This window comes from Ornithorhynchus anatinus, chromosome 20 (genome assembly GCF_004115215.2).
Source record: "Ornithorhynchus anatinus isolate Pmale09 chromosome 20, mOrnAna1.pri.v4, whole genome shotgun sequence".
In the NCBI taxonomy this organism is placed as follows: Eukaryota; Metazoa; Chordata; class Mammalia; order Monotremata; family Ornithorhynchidae; genus Ornithorhynchus; species Ornithorhynchus anatinus.
The window spans coordinates 2461783-2468176 of NC_041747.1; positions in this window are offsets into that span (position 1 = coordinate 2461783).

The window sequence follows — 6394 nt, forward strand, 5'->3', positions numbered from 1 at the left end:
CTATCACGATCCTGTCTTGTGCTAAAACAGGAGGTTCTTCTAGATACTTGAACAAATCCGTAAGGTCCATATTAAACATCAAATGTCCAAGCTCCAGCCTCGACGCCCGAGAATGCAGTCATTTAATCGAAACTGAGGCACATCTCTCTCCTTCCTTTGATTGGGTTGTCCCAATCGATCGATCGTATTTATTGAGCACTTACTGTGGGCCGAGCACTGAACTAAACACTTGGGAGAATACAATACAGAGTTGGTGGAATCGTTCCCTGCCCAGAACGAGCTTACAGTCTAGAATGAAAGACAGACATTCATAAAAATAAATAAATTACAGATATCTACATAAATGCTGTGGGGCTGAGGGAGGGGTGGATAAAGCGGAGAAATCCAAATGCGACACAGAAGGGGGTGGGAGAAGAGGAAATGAGAGCTTAGTCGGGGAAGACTTTTTCCAGTTCTGACTCAGTTTCTCCATACTGAGAGTTGCCAACAGCATACTTACGAGGCAGATTCTTGCTAGTTTGACACCACTGTGGGCTGAACGAGACTGCTTTGTCAGGATCCAACAGAAAAAAAAAAACACCCAAAAAACTAGAACTAGAATCATTTTATGATATTGATCTAGTTTGTTCATCTTGAATTCACATCTTTTTCCTTTACTTTGTATCTAATTATTTTAAGGGAATTGAAATGCCCAATATAAATAAAGCACGTTTTGTTTTCAATTGAAAATGAGTACCGGATAATGAAGGATAATTAAGCTTAGATTTAAAATAAATGAGTTTATGTTTGCCGTAATACTCCGTTTATCCATTTAACATGAGCAGAAATATTGGTAGATATCACTTTCGGGTTAAATACATAGTCACAGTCCAGTTAGACAACAAATCACTTCCCAATAGACACCCGATAGCATCTCTATACAACTCCCGATGTCAGAACTGGCTGGGATTGCAGATTCTCAGGAAACATTGATATTTTCTGAGCACTCATGGTATGGCAGATCTCCGTGAGGGGAACTATTACGAGAACTCCGTGCTCGTAATTCACTATCATCATCATCATCAGTATTTTTCGAGAGCTTACTTTGTGCAGACCCCTGTACTGAGTCCTTGGGAGAGTCCAATCCAACAGAGTTGGCAGACACGTTCCTTGCCAGAAAGCCAGTTGGGGTTCGAGGGCAATATTTACAGTTGAGATATAAAGCACCGTACTAGACGTATTGGTACCCAATAAAGATGATTCTCTCCAGACGCACCCTTTATTTACCCCACGCTCCATCCCACAGCACTTATGTCCGAATATGTAATTTATGTGTTTACATTACTGTCTGTATCATCTTTTATAAGCTCGTAGTGAGCAGGGAACGTCTCTACCAACTCTGCTCTACTGGAGGGAGGGCGTACCAGGCCAGAGGCAGGACGTGGGCCAGAGGTCGGTGGAGGGATAGACGAAATGGAGGCGCGGTGACAAGGTTAGCCTGGTGGCTCTTCTTCCCTCCCTGGCCACTCAGCTCATTCCCACTGAAAGACAGTGTGGCCAGTCGTGGCTGAAATACTGGACTAGGAGACAGGGAACCTGGAGTCCGTGCCTGCCTTGGTCAGACACTGACCCTCTAAGGCTCTCTAAACAGGGTGGCTCAGTGGATAGAGCCCGGGTTTGGGAGTCAGAGGTCATGGGTCCTAATCCCGGCTCTGCCACTTGTTAGCTGTGTGACTTCGAGCAAGTCACTTAATAATAATAATATTCATTCATTCACTCAATAGTATTTATTGAGCGCTTACTATGTGCAGAGCACTGTACTAAGCGCTTGGAATGGACAAATCGGTGACAGAGACAGTCCCTGCAATGTTAGTATTTGTTAAGCGCTTACTATGTGCAGAGCACTGTTCTAAGCGCTGGGGTAGATACAGGGGAATCAGGTTGCCCCACGTGAGGCTCACAGTCTTAATCCCCATTTTACAGATGAGGGAACTGAGGCACAGAGAAGTGAAGTGACTTGCCCACAGTCAGACAGCTGACAAGTGGCAGAGCCGGGATTCGAACCCATGACTATGACTTAACTTCTGTGCGAGACTGAACCCAGCCAGTGTGAGGGGCCTGGGAAAATTTAAAAAACGGGCAAGATTTCAAGGATAGGACAGGAGACTGTAAGCTCTGTTGTGGGCAGGGAACGTGTCTTTTTGTTGTTGTATTTTACTCTCCCAAGCGTTTAGTACAGAACGGCGGCAAGATAGAGAGATCGCGGTATAGCAAGTAGGTTGGCGTTCAAAAAAGCCAAATATGAGGGCTGTGTTGTAATAGTTGCTCATCGTTACTCTCGATGAAACGTTCCTCCAGTGCGGGAGAGGGGCGGGCGGGCCACCGTGTGCTACGACCTTTGTTATTTTTCCTGCTGCCACGAATTGTAGTAAGAACAGATCTCTGTCTTCTGGGCAAATCTGCCGTCGGAGACTGAGAGTTCCTGTTTCCTTATCAACGGTTGACCCAGAATTCACCTTCCGAGAATGAAAAATGTTTGCAGAGGACTCTGGGGGAAGGAAAGAAACTAACTACAGCTTAGCAATGAGGCTGCCATGTAACAACATCCCGAGAACCCCATCGATAATTAATAAGTAGCTCGTCCTGAGTTCTGGAGGCGACAGGGAACGAGGAGTTAGAAGGAGTTCAAGTCTGGGGGGAGGAGGAAGAGAAAGAGGGAGAGGGGGAGGAGGGAAAGAATGAGGAGGTGAGGAGAAGGAGAAGCAGGAGGAAAAGGAGGGAAAAAAGAAGAGGAGGAATAAGAGGAGGAGGAAGGTGGGGAGGAGAGGAACTACTGAATATATTCCTTGCCTTGAGGAATACTTTGCTCCGGTCCGATCTGATCGGGATTCTTTCCAGGAGTGACCAGGGGGCTTCAGATGGTTCCTCCCGAGCTTGAACAGCGTCGCATCTCTCCCGAAACCCCGGCTGGAGCCTAAAAGATCGTCGCAGCTCCCCACAGATCAATCAATCCATCAATTAACCAATCAATGATATTTACTGAGCTGATATTCTGAGCAGAGCTCCGGACTAAACGTTTGGGAGAGTACAATGCAACAGGGATGGTAGAGACGTTCCCTGCCCACAAGGAGCTTATCTAGAGGGGGAGACAGATGTTAATATATTGATGCCTATTTACTTGTTTCGATGTGTATATGTCTATAATTCTATTTATTTATATTGATGCCTGTTTACTTGTTTTGATGTCTGTCTCTCTACCCTCCCCTCCCCTAAGACTCTAGACTAGGAGAAGCAGCGTGACTTAATGGAAAGAGCCCGGGCTTGGCAGTGAGAGGCTGTGGGTTATAATCCTGCTTCTCCACTTGTCAGCTGTGTGAATTTAGGCAAGTCACTTCACTTCTCTGTTGTCTCAGTTACCTCATCTGTCAAATGGGGATGAAGACTGGGAGCCACACGTGAGGCGACTTGATTACCTTTTATCTACCCCAGAGCTTAGAACAGTGCTTGGCACACAGTAAGCGCTTAACGAGTACCAACGTATTTATATATACCCCAGCGCTTAGAACAGCGCTAGGAACATAGTAAGCGCTTAACAAACTCCATCACTATTTAAGCTCGGTGTGGGCAGGGATTGTCTCCCTTTGGGACAGCCTGATTACCCTGTGAGAAGCAGCGTGGCTCAGTGGAAAGAGTATGGGCTTGGGAGTCGGAGGTCTTGGGTTCGAATCCCGACTCTGCCACTTGTCAGCTGTGTGACTATGGGCAAGTGACTTAACTTGTCTGTGCCTCAGTGACCTCATCTGTCAAATGGGATGAAGATTGTGAGCCTCACGTGGGACCACCTGATGACCCTGTATCCACCCCAGCGCTTAGAACAGTGCTCCTCACATAGTAAGCGCTTAACAAATACCAACATTATTATTACTGAATTGTACTTTCCAAGCGCTTAGGACAGTGCTCCGCACATAGTAAGCGCTTAACAAATACCACCATGGTTATTGCTGAATTGTACTTTCCAAGCGCTTAGAACAGCGCTCCGCACATAGTAAGCGCTTAACAAATACCAACACTGTTATTTCCGAATTGTACTTTCCAAGCGCTTAGAACAGTGCTCCGCACATAGTAAGCGCTTAGCAAATACCAACATGGTTATTACCGAATTGTACTTTCCAAGCGCTTAGAACAGTGCACCGCACATAGTAAGCGCTTAACAAATACCAACATGGTTATTACCGAATTGTACTTTCCAAGCGCTTAGAACAGTGCACCGCACATAGTGAGCGCTTAACAAATACCAACATGGTCATTACCGAATTGTATTTTCCAAGCGCTTAGAACAGCGCTCCGCACATAGTGAGCGCTTAACAAATACCAACATGGTTATTACCGAATTGTATTTTCCAAGCGCTTAGAACAGCGCTCCGCACATAGTGAGCGCTTAACAAATACCAACATGGTTATTACTGAATTGTCAATAACTACGATTGAATGAATGAATGAACGTTAATGGAAATAAATATAAAGTTAGACCTCGTAGGGCCTGGAATCCCCTGGGTGGGGGTGGGGGGGGGGGAACCCCAGACCTAAGTCGACCTCAGCCCCGTTGCCGGGGTGACACTGCCCCCTGCTGGACGCTGCTCTTCCTCACCTGACCCTTGTCCCTGACCAGCCCCGCCCTCACCTCACCTGCAGGATTCCCGGGCCTCAGTTTCCCTCCACAACGGAATGATTAGGGCAGGGGGAGGGAAATGGGGGAAGGAGAGGGGGAAACAGAGCAGGGAGAGGGGAGAAAAACAGGAGCAGGAGACCGGGAACGGGGGAGAGGAGCAGGGGAAAGAACCTTTTCATTCATTCATTCAATAGTATTTATTGAGCGCTCACTCTGCGCAGAGCACTGGACTAAGCGCTTGGAATGGACAATTCGGCAACAGATAGAAACAATTCTTGCCCATTGACAGGCTTACAGTCTAATCGGGGGAGACAGACAAAAACAATAGCTTTTGCAAGTTTACACTTCGTCTCCCGCTTGGAGATCAAGGTCAGGCCAGTTGCGGAAGGAGTCCCGGGCGGGGCTCCGGTTCGGTTTATAGGGGCGCTTTCAGTTTCTGGAATGGACCCAGGGAAAGGCGGAAACTGGCCAAGTTTCTGGCCTTGGCTGGAGAGGGATGGGGGGAGTCGTTGGAACATGGGCCTGGGACTCAAAAAGACCTGGATTCTAATCCTGACTCCGCTACTTAATAATAATAATAATAATGATGGTATTTGTTAAGCGCATACTATGTGCCAAACACTGTTCTAAACTCTGGGGTAGATACTAGGTAAGCAGGTTGTCCCACACAGGGCTCACAGCCTTCATCCCCTTTTGACAGATGAGGTAAGTGAGGCACAGAGAAGTTTAGTGACTTGCCCAAAGGCACGCAGCTGGCAAGTGGTGAAGCGGGATTAGAACCCACGACCTCTGACTCCCAAGCCCATGCTCTTTTCACTAAGGCACGCTGCATTTGTCTGCTGTGTGTGACCTTGGGCAAGTCACTTCATTTCTCCGTGCCTCAGTCACCTCGTCTGTAAAATGAGGATTGAGACTGTGAGCCCCATGTGGGACAGGGACTGTGTCCAACCTGAGTAGCCGTATATGTACCCCAGCGGTTAGTACAGAGTCTGGCAAATAGCGCTTAACAAATGTCATTGAAATAGTCATTCGCCTTATCAATCGATCAGTGGTATTTATTGAGAGTTTGCTGTGTGTAGAACACTGAATTCAGCGCTGAGCCTTAGCCACAAGGGTGAAATTAGTTATCACAACAGAGATAGCACCTTGGAAAACTGTTTTTCCAAGTCAACCCTCATTAAAGAGATACAAGTCAAATTTCGGTTCAGTCTCTTAGCTCTTGAAGTGCCTAGACGCTTAGACGTGTCATTGAGTCGACTGATCATCAATAAATTAAAATCATGGAAGCGCACCTAGCCAAGCAATTGTCTGTTTTCACAACAATGGCTCCTACATTGTTTTTCACTGTTTGCTTTAGTTGGAGCTGAATTTATCAGCCTCCACTTGTATGAAACCTAGTATTGTCATACTTCAGATACAAAGTGTTGAGATAATAGACTGGTGATGCTGAAAATTCTGAGATAGCGCATGAACAATTAGGGAAGGTCTCCTTTATCGCCTCCAACAGAAGCCAAAACCAGGCAAGAAGACAAAAAGGGCAGAAAATGCCCGGGCCTAGGTATTTCAAAGGAAATGCTGCAAAGATCTGGTTTACTGTCCGGTTGGATGGAGAATTCCCTTGCCATTGTGGGAGAAAAAGGGATAGCAATACAAAATAGTCTGTATCCTTCGTAAATACGGGGGCCCCCAAATGCTTCTTGTTTTAGCAAGTTTCTGTTAGAGGTTAAATGCCTTTTTATCGCAGGA